The sequence below is a fragment of the Anabrus simplex genome, chromosome 1 (genome assembly GCF_040414725.1).
Source record: "Anabrus simplex isolate iqAnaSimp1 chromosome 1, ASM4041472v1, whole genome shotgun sequence".
NCBI classification, from domain to species: Eukaryota; Metazoa; Arthropoda; class Insecta; order Orthoptera; family Tettigoniidae; genus Anabrus; species Anabrus simplex.
The window spans coordinates 1,513,113,270-1,513,133,018 of NC_090265.1; positions in this window are offsets into that span (position 1 = coordinate 1,513,113,270).

A 19,749-nucleotide genomic window follows, 5' to 3' on the forward strand; every position below is an offset into this window, starting at 1 on the left:
TTGGTGCACACTTGAATTTCATTCAGAATTTCGTCAAGGCGAGCGAGCTAAGATTAATATATCTGCTATCGATAATAGCTGATGAGAGATGTTGGCCTTAGTAATGAATGTTTATTGTCTGGCTTTAGAATCCCTGCTGTCAATATCAGCAGATGATTATACATCAGAATACGCTGTGCCCTGCAGGGTTTTAAGTGTGAAGATAAACAGTTTGTGTTGACTCATACATTTTTCCCATGTTGGACCCTGGCCTTTATGTTCATAATAATGCAATATTTTATTAGTATAGAATTATCTACAATATTAACAGAAGGTAAATAACAAAAGATCAAGGGAAAGGGTGCTGGTCGTACGGGGTGATCATGCGTTATTAGAGACAATGGAAGGCAATCGTGTTACACTTAGAATTGACTGGAAAGTGAATGTTTGACTGATTGTAGTTATACAGGTTGTGGGCAATCTTTCATCCTGATTGTTCATCGTTCAATGGACCATTTTCTCAAAGGTGTAAAATTACTTAATTCGATATTTCGTAAAATCATCGAAAGAATTGGTACTACAAAAAGTATCGTGACACAGCGCAAGGTTGAAGACAAGAGACCACGAGAGATGCATCCGATTCGATAAGTTAACCCGCTAGTACCTCTGTATGGAGTACCTCTCCTCGAGGCTTCCCAAATGGCACTAGATCGCCAGAACTGGAATGTCCAAATAACAACAGTCAACGCATATGTTGCAACCACACTCCGTTCAGGCTAATGATTGAGGAGCACGATAAGACATACAGGGATACAATTAAGTGAACCAGTAAAAAAGCAGTTTGATTATGCCAGTGACTAGGCTTAATGACAGAGTATTTCGGATACTGTTTTGGAACATGAAAGGAAATATAATAATAAATTTTTATTGCGCACAATGTGCAAAATTTACATATTAATCAATTAAATTACAATTCGCTTAAGGAGCACTTTGTTCAGAGCAAAATTGCTTCAGAGAGACTGTTCTCTAGGGAGTGTAAGGTGGAAATGAGTAATGCCAAGATCAAAGATGTGTCAGCTGAGATGTAAGAGGATTGCATGTTAAGTACGAAACACAAACCTGGAGCAGGTAGATCATTCGAAGTATGTCCACCCCTTAGTCCGATTTTTGATATGGGGTCAAGGATGAAATGAGATTTATATAATATGATTTTATGGCTGGATGCCTTTCTTAACGCCAACCTCAGTTGAGGAACTAATCAAGATTAAATTAATTATGGTAAGTGAAATTTGGGTAAGGAAGTGAGGGGAATCAGCTGTGGCCTATGAATAGGAACTTTCCCGACATCTACATGGAAATGAAAATAGGAAACCACAGAAAAGAATTCCGAGAACAGCAGACGATGGGCTTCGAACTCACACGCCTCCCGAATGCAGAGCTTGGCCCCATAATTGTAGGACGTTAACACGCGCGGCCACTCCGCTCGGTTCTCCTGGGCTGGTAGTAAAGTAAGTGAAATCAGGAAAAGACGAAGCAAAGCTAGAATTAAAGCAGGAAGTTCAGAATTGTGATGAATTTTGATACGTTGTACGGCGGAAGTGAGGTCGCAGGTGAAGCTATCCATATGCCGCACTACCTTCAGATATACTTTGCTATGCAGAAATGAGAGCGAGGTCGATTCAGCATTTCTCATTCACGAACTCGAGGTAGCATACGTAAAAGTATTGAAATTGATGACTTGAACAACCGGTGGCAGCAATGGCGGAAGGGCATGCGCAATGAATGGGAGTGGACTCGATAGATGGTGCTGTGCGTATGTTTAGGCACGGGCAATAGTTCCGTGTGCGACTTCCCACGTGGCACTAGATTGCCAGATCTGGAGAGACCAAATTAGAAGAGTCAGCACAGAAGTCACGGAGGAGGGTGGGTTCCTTTAAGAATCATTGTCTCCACCATGGAGTGTAAAAGAAGCTGAGGGAGACCTAAAAGATGATGGCTAGGGTTTCTTTGATTTCAGGTTAAGAGTTCTAGAAGCCAACATCAATCACTCCTCACCTTGCCTAGCAAGCTTCATTTTGGCACCACCATCGATTTTTGCGGTTTCCCCTTAATCGTGGAGAAGGCGCGTCACGGTCTTTTCGACCAGGTTCAGAGATAAATGTTTGTAATTCTTAAAACAGCGGGCCGCTAGCTTCCATCCCTTCAGTGTCTTACATTGCACTCATCCACTACCAGTGTGCGTAAACAATTCACCCCTCATTCTCCTCAGTTTCAGCCTAAGTGTATTGCTTGAAGGACATGGTCTAAAACTCCTGGCGCGCCCCATGACGTATGCGTGTTTATGAGTTAAGTTTTACTTTATTTTTTCAGTTAATATACCAAGAATATGTCAGTTTTGTTTTATTTTCGAGTAAAATAGTGCCTTCGTATACAGTGAAGTCCGACGCATCATGGATAGAAACAGGGAAAGAAAAATAGAAAGACTTATCATGAGCGTTACTCAGTTTCACGCACAAGCAACTGTTGACTTCTACCATCTTGAACATTACTCGAATTAATACGTATATTATTTACAAGCATGCGAAAGGTAACTTTAGCATTCAAAGGCGTAATTATTTGAAGGAAGTAAACCAACAGCTATGCGTAAGAAATTGGCAAGACCGGTATTCAAAGTCTCCCAACGGGGCTAAAAAGGAACATTCGCTAAATGTTAGGATTGTGTGCAGAAGAGCAGCCCTCTGCAGCTCCACAAGAACTAGAAGGGCCTGGAAGTTGCGTCTACTATAATAGAAAAAATAACGAACAGAAAAACCAAGACTAGATGCCGTGAATTCCAGTGACATATCTACGAAGAACAGTCGACAGTGACGTGTTCAGTGCAGTACGGAAAGTCAAGATTCTAGTGATGACGCAGAATGAACGTCAAGTGTTTAACATCCGGTTTTTGTATTGTCAAAATACCTTTGAACATTATTTACAAGTTCGTGTAAAATTATTTACTATTTCTGTAACATTAAAACTAGTTTTCTTTAATTTGTGCTACTTTTTAATGACCCGGTCTAAAACATCGTGCGTGCCTCCTCAAGGGATTATTTTTACGCGCCCCCTCCAGCGTTAATTGCTATAATCTCCCGTGGTACTGTTTGAGGCTCCAAACAACCTGTGAGATGACGATGTAACATAGAGAGAGAGAGAGTTAGCTGATTCATAGTGGCTTGCACAAAAAGGCATAACAGTCTTCAATGGACAGGTGTGAATGTACTTACAGTAAGTATGTATGTACGTTAACAGGAAATTTTGTCGGTTCGTACGTGGTTCAGATGGTGGAGTGCTGGGCGTTTGAACCAACGGTGGTAGGTTCTGTACCGGCTCAGTCCTGTGGTATTTGAAGGCGCTCAAATACGCCCGCCTTGTTTCGATAAAATTACCGGCGTGTGAAACAGCTCCTGCGAGACAAAATTTCAGCACCTACTCTGTCTAAGAAATGTAAAACGATTTAGGGAGATGTAAGATCATTAGCATTATTACTAATAAGATATGTAGAGAAATAATATCTTTAAGTCCACGCCAAAGTTTCCTGAATTTATGTTATCGTATAATGATACAGTGACATCGTAACTGACTTCTCAAGAATGTGACTCCCGTCAATGCATGCAAGATTTCGGAAATTAAAAGATCATGTTCAGTGTTTAAGATTTCACTAAAACCTGGAGGTACTAATGCCATGATCACGAGATCAACAGCCTCGCAAAACTAAATGGTTAATATGTTTTAATAGAATGGCTTCAAATTAGAGTTCCACATGTCTACCATTTTCATAACAGTCTTCCTTACCTTCAAAGTCTTCAATAAAGGGCACGGATGGTGGGTTGTCGTTGACAGTCACTGATAGGAACGAATTGAATATATATTTTATTCACTTCGAATTTTTCATTTTATTCAGAATTGATTTCGTGTGACGTCGATCGTAGAGAGATAAATGGTGTGAGATTTAAATTTATTCCAGTGATGCCTTTACGATCCATATGTGATAAGGTAAGTCAATTTTCAAAACTTCTCTGCTACTTCAGAAGATGAAATTTTCCGATAGAATAAATAAACTCTTCCCTCTGTATCAGGCAACTGAAATCTACCGAATGATAGTTACTGTTAACTCTTTGCAATTATCTTTAACGTCCATTTCCTTAACCTAAATTTGATTCAGAACTCATCATGTTTATAACAGCATCAGTCCAAATTACACTCATGTTCGTAAAAAACAGAACACCTTGGAAGACTAGAGATAAGAAGTTCATATTCACAGGACATGTTCATTAGTATGTTCTGCAGAAACGATTATCATTTCAGTCATCTAAGTTCGGCATGTGTTCTGTTGCCTTTCATGCACTGGGTCCTCGATGAGCACTGATAACTTGTTCAATGCGTGATGGCATCGACGCGTATAAGGTGCGAATGGCGTCCTGAGGTATAGCAATCCATGCTCCATTCACCTGGTTCCACAATTCATCCTTGGTGATTGGCATTGGGTCAATCGTCGTTTCACAACATCCCACACATTTTCGATTGACGACAAGTCCGGTGATCGGGTGGGCCATGGCAACATTCTGACATTCTGTGACAACAAAAAGGCAGGTGTTCGTACAGAAATATGTGGTCGCGCACTGTCCTGCTGAAATATGGCGTCTGGGGTGTCGTGCACAAAGGGTATGGCTACGGGTCTTAGGATATCATTCACGTGTCAAACAGGTCACAGTGCCTTCAACACGCACCAACTGTGATTTGTGGTTGTACCCAATACCACCCCACACCATAAGGCCTGGAGTTGGCGCTGTATGTCTTCTGCGAATGCAGTCAATGTGTCTGCGGCGAACCAAAATGCGGCCATCATTTTCAAAGAAACAGAACCTGAATTCGTCCGATAACACTATCTGCTGCCATTCCTGTCCCCAGGGACGTCATTTCATACAGCATTGCAGTCTAGCATGTTTATGCATATTAGTCAAAGGTAGGCGGTGAAGTGGACGACGTGCCGGTAACCCAGACCGTAATAAACGGCGATGAACGGTCACTCCTGACAGTGTACGATATGGTACACTGTTCCACTGTAGCGCCTGAGCTCAGGAGGACGCAGATCTGTCCTGCAATGCCATTCGGATGACGTGTCGATCTTCTCGGGGGATGGTCTGGGTGGTGCGCCCCGACCCATCCCGTCGTGTTCTACGGCCTTCTGTGAGCCATACTGTACACAGCCGTTTCACTGCCGACACACTTCGTCCCACACGAGTAGCAATTTCCCGGAGGAATATATCACGTCCTCTCATGCCAATAATGCGCCCTTATTCAAACTAACTCATTTGACGGTACGGTTCTCGCATACGTCTGCGAGGCACCCTGCACGTCTGATCAAGTCACACTGATCTATTATCTTCGGTTTATAGCAACAACGATAGCCGCAGGCACATTTTACCAGTAGCTGGTGGTGCGCCGAAATATCGATGTGTGGACCTTGAACCTGACGGCCGTCATGGTTCAAATGCTAATCATTTCTTTAGAACATATCAATGCACATGTACAGTGAATATGAATTTCCTATCTCTAGTCTTTCAAGGTGTTTTTTATGAACGTGTGTATTTTTTATACAGAGGAGTATCAATATTTACCAATATACCCTCGTCTATATTGCTACCCCAGCGTTTCTACCAATAACATTCCACAGCATGCGTGACGCGCTCGCCTGCTGATCAGAACTATCCGCACCAGGCAGCGTGTTCATTTCTGACGTGGCTCCAGCTTTCATGAAGTTGCAACACGATCTCAGTTCACAGCCAGGCTCATAGTATCTGTGTCGATATGAAGGGTTAAGAAGTGTGTATAAATATCTCATCACTAAAGTCTGATTTACACGCATATAAAACTGAATTTTTCTGGAATAAAGGAGTTATTTCGTTACGTCATATATTCTACCTTACAGCCATTGGGTTCAATAATTTAAGTCGCATGAAAATTGTAGCTCATCTGATTAGTTTCACTTCGAACAGAAATCTTGGTAAATGTTGCTACAACAAATTGGTTCCAAAGTTGCTTTTCTTAACAACAGCAGTACTTGATAAAACGAGCACGTTGGCTACGTGGTATGCGTGGTGTAGCTATAATTTGCATAGGGGAGATAATGGATCGGAACCCAATCGTCATCAGCTCTGAAGGTGATCAAACCACCAAATGCTAGGGTTTTTACTGTAATTAGGAACACGTCTGCTTCCTTCCTTGTCCTAGCTACTTCACGTTATATCGTCATCGGAAAGCTTTATGTGCTAATACAACGCTAAACTGTTACCTACAAGAAAAATCAGTTCATAATATTTACAGAATTTTCTTCCAATCAATTAACCAAGATAAAACACCAAATCCTTGAATCTAAGAAGTTAAGTACACCTATGTTCATGAAAACCAGAACACCTTGAAGGAATGGAGATAGGAAGTTCGTTTTCACAGGAGAATGGTCTGAAACAATTTACCCTCGTGTAAAAATAAGCTCGTGTATTACCATAAATAGGCAATATAATGTTGGGTTTGGTACACCTCAAACAAACGCATGTACGACTAGCCTGCGTTTGTCAGAAAGAGAAATTTTTCAGATATCCAGATAAAAATAATATCATGGTAACAAAGCGAGTTCATTTCATACGAGCTAAAACATTCGATGATTTATTAAAAGGAAAAACAATAATGGTTTAGCTTTTTAACTTATGATTGTCAAAGAATCAAGTCTTTTCTAGCCGGATCAATCTGCCTACTACGATAGGCAGAAATACAATTTTACAGTATGTGTTGGCTCGTCAACAGACCCCCGAGGAAATGACAGGAGGACTAATGGACAGATGTGCCAGTGTTGCATTTCATTGTCTTTGCTGTGTTGATACTGAGACCACTAAAATCAGAATTTTCGCTCATTGGATTGGCGGAAAAAATAAAACATCTAATGGTTCCAATGGTTTATAAATGGCTTCTATGTAATACTTCTGAACACGTAAAAAGCGTTGAGCTTATATTGCAGGCTACAGGCAATTCCTTTATTCCTCCAGACGGGTTTTGTCCACGTTGAAAAGGAAATGAAGGGAAATGGTATTTCAGTTGAGCCCAAAAAACATGTGAAAATAGTTTCTAATCATGGGACTTTAGTACATCTGGGCTCTGAGAAATGCCCAATGGATGATTGGAAAAGCTGTGTTTCGGATACTCTCCTTCTCCCTGGAAAGTGGTATTCCTCTAAATATCATTGCCAAAGGAGAGCAATAATTTTGCATAGACACTTTTGTTTCACGACCAATTAACAAAAGCGGGAAATCGACCAAATTATAATCCTATAGTTCTTCCAGTAGGTACTGTCATAAACTGCCTGAAGCTGATGGACGTCGATAGACTCCTCAATAACCACTTTCGCGACTCCTGGCAGGAACTTCAAAAACTTCGATTTTACCAAACGTTATGCGATGAATACGTGACGTTACAAAATAAGATACAAGAAGTCGTAGAAGAAGAAAATTATTGCGAAAATCGTTACAAGGAGAATTACTGCGATCTTAGAATTTAGGTTTATATGGCTTCTGGTAAATAAGTTGTGTCAGTAATATTGGTTAGTTCCAAAGTCTGTCTATTCTGTCCTTTGTTATTTATAAAACCATTCCCTTCCATCAGTGACTTCCAAACATTGCCTTCTCTATATTAAAGTTGTTCAGTTTTTTAACACAGCGCATGGGACACTAAATGTAGGTTTCAAAGGTTTATGAAGAATAATACTAACACTTGAAAGCATTAATTGAACATTTCATTGTAAACTGTAGATTTTAAAAGTTTTATTTTGAGATAAAGAAATGTATTTATTACTGCTTCCCCCATTGGGAGGCCGCCAAAAATACAGAGCTTAAATAAAAATGTGGATTGACAAAGGTGGTTTAAAATATGTCTTGTTTAAATTATTAGTATATCGTATCATACCTATTATCAATTAAAAATTGCATCAATTAATGTGTTGAAACGTATGAGGAACTCCTTATAAGATACAGCTAGAGAAGACTATGAGAAACATACATGATTTCTGAATATTGTTAACGATCCTTTCAATGTCACTAACCCAATTTACATAAGAAATTACTTATTCAAATTAAATTTCTTGCAAAAGTTGTGAAATATATGAATAATGGTGCCGCTTGCTCCTATCGTCAATTCCAATACCTCTACGGAGTCTATATGATATTTCTCAGTGTAATATGGAATTGTAGGTTCATATATGTCCTATTATCCCTGTATACATTATGTGGTTGAATAGATAATGCCTTGGTTCTAACTGTGGGGTTTGTTATGTACCCGTTACTTGAGCCCGGTGGTACGGCTATCATTCCAGTCCGGTGGCTTGAGCCAGCCTGATTCTCGTCCTAGACTGTATTGCTTTCCTCTTAAGGTGTCAACAATCATAGATCTTATACGATGATGTTCTGAATTCCGTAGCGTGTCATTAAATGGACGCGAACCCAAGACGTGACTAAGTATTTCATTCTCACTGTGGTAACGCCGACAGTGGCTACTGTGTTGGGACCTGCCAGGTAATGCACGAACTGGAACTACATTTTTTGTCAGTTTGATGACATTTCCTCAGTCGCTGCTTGTTAGGCCCTCGGGTTTTCTTACCCACTGATTGGTTGGTGCGTATTCATTGTATAAACTAACACCCTTACCCTTTTGTGGTAAGGCACACCAGTCATAGGATTATTTCTCACGCAGTTGTCGTAGAGCGAGACCCTGTCTGACTCGTTTTCAGGAGTAGGTTTTCGAAGCACTTCAATGCTTCTGTATGGAGATCTATGGTCACTTCCTGAAAATTAAAAAAGGCAGGTTTTGTAACCATACGAATCAAATATTGCTAATGAGAAATAACTCACCTTCCTTGAGGCGGCGTAACCATATTCACAGACTTCTCATGAGAAACAGAGTGCAGCAAAAGTGTCACCACAACCATTTGTGTTGAATAACGCTGTCTCTGAAGCTTATTCACCCCCTAGGCCGTTAACTGTGATGTCACCCGGGTTTAGTAGTTTGCCTCATCCTTTAGCTACGTTACTTAGGGGAATTTCTAAATTTAGCGATGTTATTTCATTTCTACGATTTTTAGTCCAGTTTCGGGATCACGCTCTTGTGTTTTCGTTTTCCCCGTGTAAAATCCTTCATATTATTTATCCCTATTCCATTGGTGTCCTCTCAGACAAAATAGTAAGAGCCATTGCTGATCAATCCTCTATAGAAGACTTCCACGCCCATCTGTTAGCTAATATCATTCCGGCTCGAGCTAGGTCTTCCCTAATTCAGAAGTACTATTATAGAGTACAGCGACTGGATGAAAACTTGGCAGACTTCATCCAAGATATTAAGTTTTACATTAGGGTATTTGCTCTTCATTTTCCCGAAGATCAAATTGTGCAGGCCATTGTGGAAGGCATTTCCTCACCATACAGGTCATACTTGTGTTTTACGTCACGCCCGCAAATTTTTGCCGAATTAGAAGCTATGGCTGTCTCAGTCCAATACTAAAACTAGCGATAAAGAATGAGTTGCACATAGTTGTTATATGCGCACATATTCCTATTAAATTAGTGCCTACAAATGTGTACTGTGGGCACTAATCTGCTTTATGCACACTCTTGCGTCTTGCTGCAGTATTTATCGCACAACGGATTAAATAATTCCTCTGTAAGTAAGTGATATGATTCAATTAAGTTGTTCAGTAGATTGTTGAGAGTCATGCATCAAGAAATAATCTGATCGCGTGAACAAATTTTACGTGAAGCAAAAGGCCATCTACTTTGTGTCGCACGCCTACAATTGGTTTGTGTTTAACGTAATCACAACGCAGGTATAACAAGAGTTCGTGCACGATCGCTGATATGTCATACTCCAATCGCCTGTAAAATAAATTGTTCATGTTAACTTTCTCCCGTTTCATAGAACAACCCATTGCATGACAGTTGTTATAAAGATGCAAGGGACGTTTTGTATTGATATGTATTATATAGAGACCGCCTTCCTGTAGCACTGGGCCACAATCACTGTTCCTCCTGTTTACAGCTCATTTGGTATACGCCTGGGACACTAAGCATCGATTCCAACATCAGTAGGAGACTAGTGGCTGGCGAATGGGGAATGTTGGGTTACGGAAAATGTGTTGTAGTAGTAGTGGACGTGGTTCAGTTCCACAGCCTCCTCAACCTTCTCCGCTAGATACACCCAAACGGAGCAGTAAATTCTGAAATTCAGTTTCGTGTTTCCACAGTCCAGCTCTACGCTATGTTCCGTTTAAGGATTGAAGTTTCATTTTGTGTATTTTATAAGTATTCAGCTGAATATCCGTCATCAGTAATCGTAACACCAATTCCTGATGTTTTTGATGGACTGTCACAGATGTTGATATTTAGATGGCCTGCGTGCCAATTTTGACGTTCATAACTTTTACCTTTCTCTAAATTTTCTTCTGAAATTCTTCTTTATTCCAACGATACCTGGATTAAGATGGAGGTTCTATCCTTATAATCTCTACCGAGCTCGATAGCTGCAGTCGCTTAAGTGCGGCCAGTATCCAGTAATCGGGAGATAGTGGGTTCGAGCCCCACTGTCGGCAGCCCTGAAGATGGTTTTCCGTGGTTTCCCATTTTCACACCAGGCAAATATGGGGCTGTACCTTAATTAAGGTCACGGCCGCTTCCTTCCACTTCCTAGGACTTTGCTATCCCATCGTCGCCATAAGACATATCTGTGTCGGTGCGACGTAAAGCAAGTAGCAAAAAAAGTCCTTGTAATCTCAGTGACAATGCCGAGAACGCTTCTCGCATAAAGTTACCGGCCTTGTATTCTCAATCTTTTGTTCATTGGCGTTGTAATTGCCCTTGGAATTCGCCCGGTTACTTTCTTTCTTGTACCAGTTACGGTCCATGTTTCACTTCCACACAAGGTTATTCTCACAATTGAACAGAAATTGCTCTCCAACAAGTACACTGGAGCTCTAGCCGCCAGCTTCTTCGAAAGGTGTGGCAATCCAAATAACGAGTGTACCCAGTGTACCCCGCAAATTCCTAGAGGCTATCTAGTAGAATTCATTCTTTTCTCACTGCACAAAGCTGCCGGCATATGTTCATGCAATACTGCCAAATGAATGTGAAATCTTTGATACTCCTAACAACATTACTTGGAAGACTGATGATTCGAATTGCTTAACTCCTAAGAGCACGATGAAGCATTCGTCCAGTGTGGTCATTGTCGTGTACATGCATGTTCTTATGAATATTCATAAACATGGCTACAGGCAGCTAAATTCAGTACAATAAATATTATCCACAGTTGAACTTACGTCTGCATTCGAATTCGGCTGTACATCAGCACATAGACTTGTCTAATGCAGTTCAGTGTCTTACTCCATCTTTTCATCTTTTCGCCATCAGGCTATAGTAGTCTATATGCACATCACACTGTAAGCTATATTCATTTCTTAGTGAAGTACTATCGATCTTACCCTAGAACACATCCTAACACATTCGTCCGGAGGTAAATTGAAGAGACTTCCTGTACTTCTAATCAAATTTCAACATAGTGTTGTGTTTTCATCTACTCCAGTAAATAACTGGCAATAGTTTCATCGACCTATTTAACCTGCGATACATCCTTTTATAAGAGGACTACTACATTGCAACGGATTCTATCCTCCTTCTATTTTGTACCAGTTATGATCCATGTTTCACTTCCACACTTTCTCACAGTGGAAGTATTCAGAAATTGCTCTCCAACAAGTATCTTGTAGCTCTAGACGCCAGCGTCTTGGAAAGGTGCGGCAATCCAACTGACGAACCTACAGCCACACTGGAGCGGAAAGTAAGGTAATTTCACAATTGAAAAGTCATGAATGAATGTTTTGAAACTTTCAACATTTGCAATCGACGGAACTAAATTTTCATCATTTGACGATGGAGGAAAATCTCTGAAAACCGTAATAAAACTGGTAATAGTTCATATTATTTCATAAAAAATAAATTATGGTTTCCTTCTGGGAACTTAATTTTTTATATAAAAGCCAAAGGCAGGCATTATACATCTGGCATAGAGCACCGTCACTGCATTGTCACACATAGTTGGCTTGAAGTAGTGACTCAAAGGCGCACTAGTCGCCAGCGTTTTAGTAAGATATGACTATCCAACTGTCCAGCCCACTGCCACTCTGGGGAGAAACGTTGGTAAATTCGCGATTAAAAAGGCCTAAATAGCTTCAATGTTATTAATATTTGAAATCGATGAAAGTAAATTATGATTTCCTTCTGGGATGTTTTTATCAATTGCTTCTTGTTTCCTCTCTTTCTCGATCTTACAACTCTTCACTGAGTGGAGTACCATTTTTTCTTCATTCAAATATTACAATGAATATTTCGTTTACTTCCTCATTAAAGTAGCCCTATGCTTACAATGTTAAATCATGCTTCGCAAAGGTACATTTTTCTAAAAACCTATTACAGCTATCAATTTGAAAATTGCACAACATATACCTACATATCTTGGCTTGGTACTGAAATAACTGTTTTTGTAAGTCAGATATTAAGTATTTTACTAGAGTAAAAACTGGAAAAAAAATGACAAAATTTGTAACTTCCAAATAATAATTCAAAAATCATAAAGTATTTCATATTATTCAAAACCAGATTCTCAGCAAACAGCAAAGGGTAGGGATAGGACTAAGAAAACAGTGGCGTTGCAATTGCCCTGGAATTCGTCCGGTAACTTCCTTTCTTGTACCAGTTATGGTCCATGTTTCACTTCCACACAAAGTTATTCTCACAATAGAACAGAAATTGCTCTCCAACAAGTACAATGGTGCTCTAGCCGCCAGCTTCTTCGAAAAGTGTCGCAATCCAAATAACGAACCCACTGCCGCAGCGGGGCGAAAATTTGGTACTTTAACGATGGAGCTCTCATAAATGAATGTTTTGAATGATGTTAACATTCTTGATGACGATGGGACTAAATGTTACTACGTAACCTAATGACGCTCAACGCAGTAATTAAAACTGAGAGGACTTTCCCTTTGGTGAAACTCACAACCTGACTTTTAACCCCGTTTATCATCATACAATTGCCTGCTGCCTATCTCACAACATTATCGAGGTCATTTTTCAGTTGCTCACAATATTGTAACTTATTTATTACTCTATACAGAATAACATCATCCGAAAAAAAGCATTGACCCTGATTCCACTTCTTTACTCATATAATTTATATAGATAATAAAACATCAAGATAACGATTGCACTAACAGAATCAGGTTCATTAATCAACATAGAAATTATGATTTATTAATATGATGGTCTAAATCTCAATTTTACGAATGAAAGATAACACATGTAATTTGATGAAGTTAACGCGAATAGTTTAGTAGCACTCTTTACTCTATAATTCTGATAGGTCATAACACAAAGAGTTGGTGTAGCTGGACTTACAGATTCATTAAATTCCTCTAAAAGCCTCTGAGTTAACACGTACCCCCCAGATTCCCGCGGGATGTGAGGCCGGTCGCGTGGGCGCTCAGCGCCGTACGTGCCCTGCGTCCAGATCAGATTCCAGAGGAAGGGCATGTACACGTTCGATGTGTTAAACGTAGAAATAGAAAATAAACTTGTAAATAACTATTATTGAGGTCTCTTATTCTCTCTTTCTCCTCTTCGAGACTCTATTACGTAGAGAACTCTTCCACGTAGGCTACGAAGATTTCTAAGTCTGTATGTGTTCATTCACAAAACTATGAGCTAATAATTCGTCGTTCCCGGCACAAAACCTCCTATGTGTGAATATTTTAGGAGATATACTGACCCGCAGCACATACATTATGAAGAGCGAGAATGCCTTGACAATATTCACATAATATTGTACCTTAGATGACAGAATCTTACCGGCCAAAGTTCTAAGCTGAAATATTTCACATAGGAGGTTTTCTCTCGGCAGCGACGAATTGTTGTATGTCGAAGTAACATCTTACACCATATGTAAACTTAAATAAATGAATAATCAGACAAACAAATAAGCAAGTAAGTAAGTAAGTAAGCTAAATAATAAGTGGGCAAAGAAGCACGTGCAAGTAAATTTCAACGTTATGTAATAGTATGGTGACGTTAATGAAATTAGTTTCCGTACTTTAAAGCAGGGCCTCTCAAACTCCCAAATTCTGAAGCGTGCAAATTGAGGCGCAGAGTTCCTGTGCACAGTGCATCGGTTCCATTCGTCTCGGCTCGGACCAACGCTTCGTCTCTGGACTACTCGGCTAAGCTCGGCTCAACTCGGCTCGGATTTGGAGCTATACGGAGCAAGTGAGGAAGAGGGGGACAGGCGTGGGAAAAGAGAGAGAGAGAGAGAGCGTTATTGCTTCAAATCGAGCAGTGGGGGTCTGCACTCTGGTCAACCAAGCGAAGTCGTCTTTTGCACCGTGCACAGTGCATGCACCAGGTGCATGGACTCTGTGTGAAAGGCTTCGTGGTGATTGTGGTTATCGTTGATTTACGAGTAAGTACAACCAGACAATCATCCTCTCATAATTCTAATTGCAATAGTAAAAGGAAGATGTGCCTTTATAAAAGAATGAAAACATTGTAGACGAAAAGCGTCGTGAATGACGTGAGAATTCATGCCTCCTTTGACCTCATAAACTCTCTATATTTCCGTGTTTGGAAGAGAACAAAAACTGACCAAGGAGTATCACGTAGGTAATATGAAACCGAGGAGAATGGGACAAGTAAGTGGAAGCAATATCAGACTCAACCAGGATTCCCATGGTCGCTCTCCAGTTCGGAGTCCATTTTTTGCCTATTACGACAGTCAGATTATCCTGTGGATGTGTTAAATGCCTACAATTATAAGGGACTCTAAGAACATGTGATCGTTTCCAATCTCTTCGTATTTTCATATAATGTAGTAGAGCAATTAAGATCTTTTTTTAAAACCGAGAACAGTCTACACGAACTCACTATCTCTTATTTGATGCAAATCACGAGCTAATAAATCGGATTTTTCATACTATCTGTTTGGTGTCCGTTTTTTCTGTCTTTTAAGCTCCTGAGATACAGCGAATTTTAGTCCATGAGATTTCATTTTCAGGAGGGAATTATTAGAAATTCCTTGAAATCGTGATAGGTATAATTCCAAAGCAATGATACCACACTTTAAATAATACAAGTGTTCTGTTTTCATATTAAACTATGACTAACTGGATAACAGATTAGTGTCTTTTCAAGGATAGTAATATATATTAAGTCAATGCCGAGAATAAAGAACAAAAATTATAATAAGTACCTTTCAATGAAGATACAATGAGGAACACGGTTTTGGTCTAAATCGATATTTTATTTAATACATCTCATGCTGAGTATTTTTCAGTTTTGTGTCCTGCACTTTATGTAGTAACATTTTTATCAACTAATCTCTCTGGCGCTCAATCGATGTCCACTTTTAGTCTACGTTGTACAGAATTTAGGTAGAATGGCACATTTGGTAACATTCGGCTGTTTTAATCATTTCTGTAATGCAAACCATATAAGTAATTACTTTATGTCGTCCTACTAAAGTGATTTTGAACGAATGATCATAACTCAATTTAATAAGGTAAATGGGTTTTTTATTAGATTTATTTCATGGGCACTTCTAACAGATCATTCTAATTGCGGACTAGTAGTTTATATCGACCGGTGGCGAAATTTCAATTGTACTTCTTGAATAGCACTTCGATTTTCACAAAAAGATAGAAACTGAGGTCGGTATTTTACATTTCCACATTGAATGAAAATAATGCTGCTGTTCACCATAGATGAATGGAAACGAGTAACTCGCCTACATTTAAGCATTTCCCACCAAGGCTGCCACGATTCGATTACCAGCCAATACAGGCCTACAGAAGATTTCTCAGATTAAACGTCATGATCTCATTGTTCAGATTTCATATAATGCTGCAGGTTCCATGGCTTTCAGTAGAACATCGTCCCGTCAAACTGCATATTTTCTTGCTTTGTTTCAAAACTCAATTTATCGAGCCATATCAAATGACGATCTTACATTCACAAATGTTCATTTCCAAGCACAGGCTCTATGTTGCAAAAACGTTTACCTTATGATTTAAAACAAAAGGTACCGAAATGTTAATTAATAGCGTTGGTACAGTATGTGCCCAAAATCTGTACCATCATGTGCTACACATTGATCATAAAGTTTCTGGGGATTATTGAAGATATTGGTGACAATTGCAGTTGGATCATCTTGAAAACTGATCTTTTCAACATACCCCATGTATAGGAACCTGGGGCCATAAGACCCGGGGAGCAGGAGGGGTATAAGAATGGAGTTCTACGAGAAATTAGACGATGTCCGAAGTATTGTTGCACAAGAGTAAGTAACTCTCCCGCGGAATGCGGTGTAGCTACATATTGTCGTTAGAGGGACAAGTTTCTGATACTACAAGAACGGTGCTAAATGCTACACGAATGGGTAACAATGTGAGCTCTGTAGACTACCCGGTTCACTATTTTAGGATTCTGTTCAGCATCCTCGACGAAATAAGGGCTCAATATTCTGTAATAACCGGACACAGCGTACCAAATCGTAACCCACGGACTGGATAGTGGTTTACGTACTTCAACATCAGACTATTTAAATCCAAGTTTTTTGCCGGTTGATGCGGATATTAAAGTGAGTATTGCTTTCATCTGAAAATCAGATGTTGCAGAAGAAAACTGGAACCTGATACGTTATGGACAACACTTGTCTGCAATACCGTAATGGGACTCGTTCATACCTTTATGTTTGACGCTGAGCAACATGAATGCGGCATGCAAAACCGCCTAGCTATTGAAACATCTGCCGAAAAGACCTATCGCTCAAGCCAAGTAGACTGAGCTCTGATGACTGTAACATCTGTAGGTGAAGTCGTATGTGATTCTCGTTTGTGGCGAGGTTCATGGGCGCCCTGCTGTACCCTTTCGTTGACATGAGACTGATCTCGTATGACGAAACTTGTCAACGACAGCTAACATTGTTCTGTTATTTGGTGCCTCCTGATTAAATCTCTCCTCGTACTGTTGCTTTGACGCGAAGCAAACTAGGTCCATTTTGTAACCCCACTCCGTATGACCAGAAATAATATGCCAGAATAAATACCTTCCGTTCTGTCGTAAGAACCATAATTGCACATATCAATACAACACTGAATTCATAAAAGGTCAAACTATTACACAATAAATAAATACCTCGTTGCTGTGAAACGTGGACAGCAGGTGAGCATTTGCGGCGAACTGTAGCAGATTCCAGACATGTGGTTTTTCAACATTCTCAGCAGCCAGATTTGCTAATGTCGTCTCATATTAAAGTTTAAATGTTGGTTTTTGACTAGTATCCTTTCTATTAAAAGAAGGTAATCTATTGGCGAAGAATCATTCTCAGAGAACAAGAACAGTATGGGTCATGTTCGTGGGTTGAATTTTTTCATACGAAAAAAAGACGACGGCACGAAAATATTATAGAGAAATTGCATTTCTCCATTACGATCAACTTTCTTCTTTGATTTATACTGTATTTACTGGACAATCTGAAATTAGTACTTTCTCCGCTAATTATGAAACTATGATTAATTTTAGGACGAGGTTATATGGACTTCACAGTTCTCCAAAGACTCTTCATTTTTTGAGTGGTCTTTATCTATTTTTATTGACCGAGTGAGTTGGGCGTGCGGTTAGGGTGCGTAGCTGTGAGTTTGCATGTGGGAATTCAAATCTCACCATCGACAACCCTGAAGATGGTTTTTCGGTCGTTTCCCATTTTTTTTACATCCTGGGGCTCTACTTTAACTTAGCCCATGGCCCCTACCTTCCCTATCCTAGCCCTTTCGCATCCTTTCGTCGCCGAAAATCTTCGATGTGTTAGTACGAAGTTAAACGAGTAGCAAGAAAGAATAACCTTGTATTCATTTAAATAGCTTGTGCGTTTCATTCTTTAGCTTCTTCAGCTATTAGTATGAGGAAATTCTGCCTTCCACTCAGGAGTTAATGAATGAAAACCTACGACCTGTTTTCCAGTCTTTGACCGGGTCAGGGATGTAATGAATGAACCATATAGGATATTATTACAATGGGGTCGCCACTCCCAAGGTGATATTAATGACTGATAATTGCTACGAAATGATAATGGAGAGTGTTGCTGGAATGAAAGATGACAGGGAAAACCGGAGTACGCGGAGAAAAACCTGTCCCGCCTCCGCTTTGTCCAGCACAAATCTCACATGGAGTGACCGGGATTTGAACCACGGTATTCAGCGGTGAGAGGCCGACGCGCTGCCGTCTGAGCCACGGATTCAGGAGTTAATATTTGTGTTAATTGTGGTTAGGACGGAAAGCAAGCGACTCTGATCCGTACGTTTCTTTTACTGAAGAATTTGTTTTTTTATTATTATTATTATTATTATTATTATTATTATTATTATTATTATTATTATTATTATTATTATTATTATTATTATTATTGTCCCGGAGATACCCGTGGAGCAGAAAGAGGTTAAATAAGGTGCCGGGATGAATGGGTCTAACTACAATGTCAAGAATTGGATTAAACTTTAACAAACGTTATATTTCTTTTAGGACTTCAAACTTAACAATTTTTTAAAACAATATTACAGGTACAAGTAGCAATCATTAAACAATATTGGGAAAAATCCAAAATTCAGAACCTTAACACTTTTGGGCTTTAAGCCCCTAGTTTTACAATTTTACAAATGGAAGAAGAATTATTTCGTTAAGGGCAGAAATCCCTTACTTCATTGAGTGCTTGCTCCCAAAATACAATATCTAGCCATCCAGAGGCACTCGTTACAATTACAAACTAGAAAAAGAGCTAAACGGCTCTCAGTTCCTTACTGCCTACTGAAGGCAACATTACATCAATCTCTGGTCTCTCAAACCACCATTTACAAATTGTACTTACTTTTACAGGGGTATATAATACCCAACCTACGGGGCCTTCGTGGAATAAGAATAACAGGTTAAATTAATGGCCCGAACACAAAATGAATGGAGGCGTATACTTGCACTCCTAGATATGAACACTAAAACAACCTAAGGGACTCTAGGCCGATGAAACAGGGGCTATTCCCAAACTACTAAGGTGACTCGTATAGAAATTACTTTACCACACTACAGAATGAAAAACAGTTATAAAAACGTAGTCACCTCAAACCCAGATGAAGGGGAGCTCGAGAGGGTAATTCACTCTCTATGCCCGATTTACAGTTAAATATTTTATGTGTTTACATTAGCCGGAAGAAGTTACATTTTAGAAAAGCTGGTTACATAACAGAAGAGTCGGACCTTTCCCTCGGGTTAAACTGCGGATGTAGCAAGAAAGAAAGAAGTTATGTGGCCATTACCTTGTAGATGTTCTGCTGACCGACGAAAGAGGCCGCCCGCCTCCTGCTTTGACACACACACACACACTCAGTAAGATGACGATCAATTGGCCAAGAAACGTGAAAAACCACAGTTTATAAACCCTCAGGGAAGGTTCGAGATCATTCAAGATGAATCAGGACACGCCCTCTTAATTTTTATTGGCAGATACAAAGTGAAGAAGAAATACGGGATTGGTTGGAAATTAAAAAATTAGGGATTGGCTAGATTCAAAACTGGCGGGAAAAAAGGAAGAACTGCCAACACGAAAATA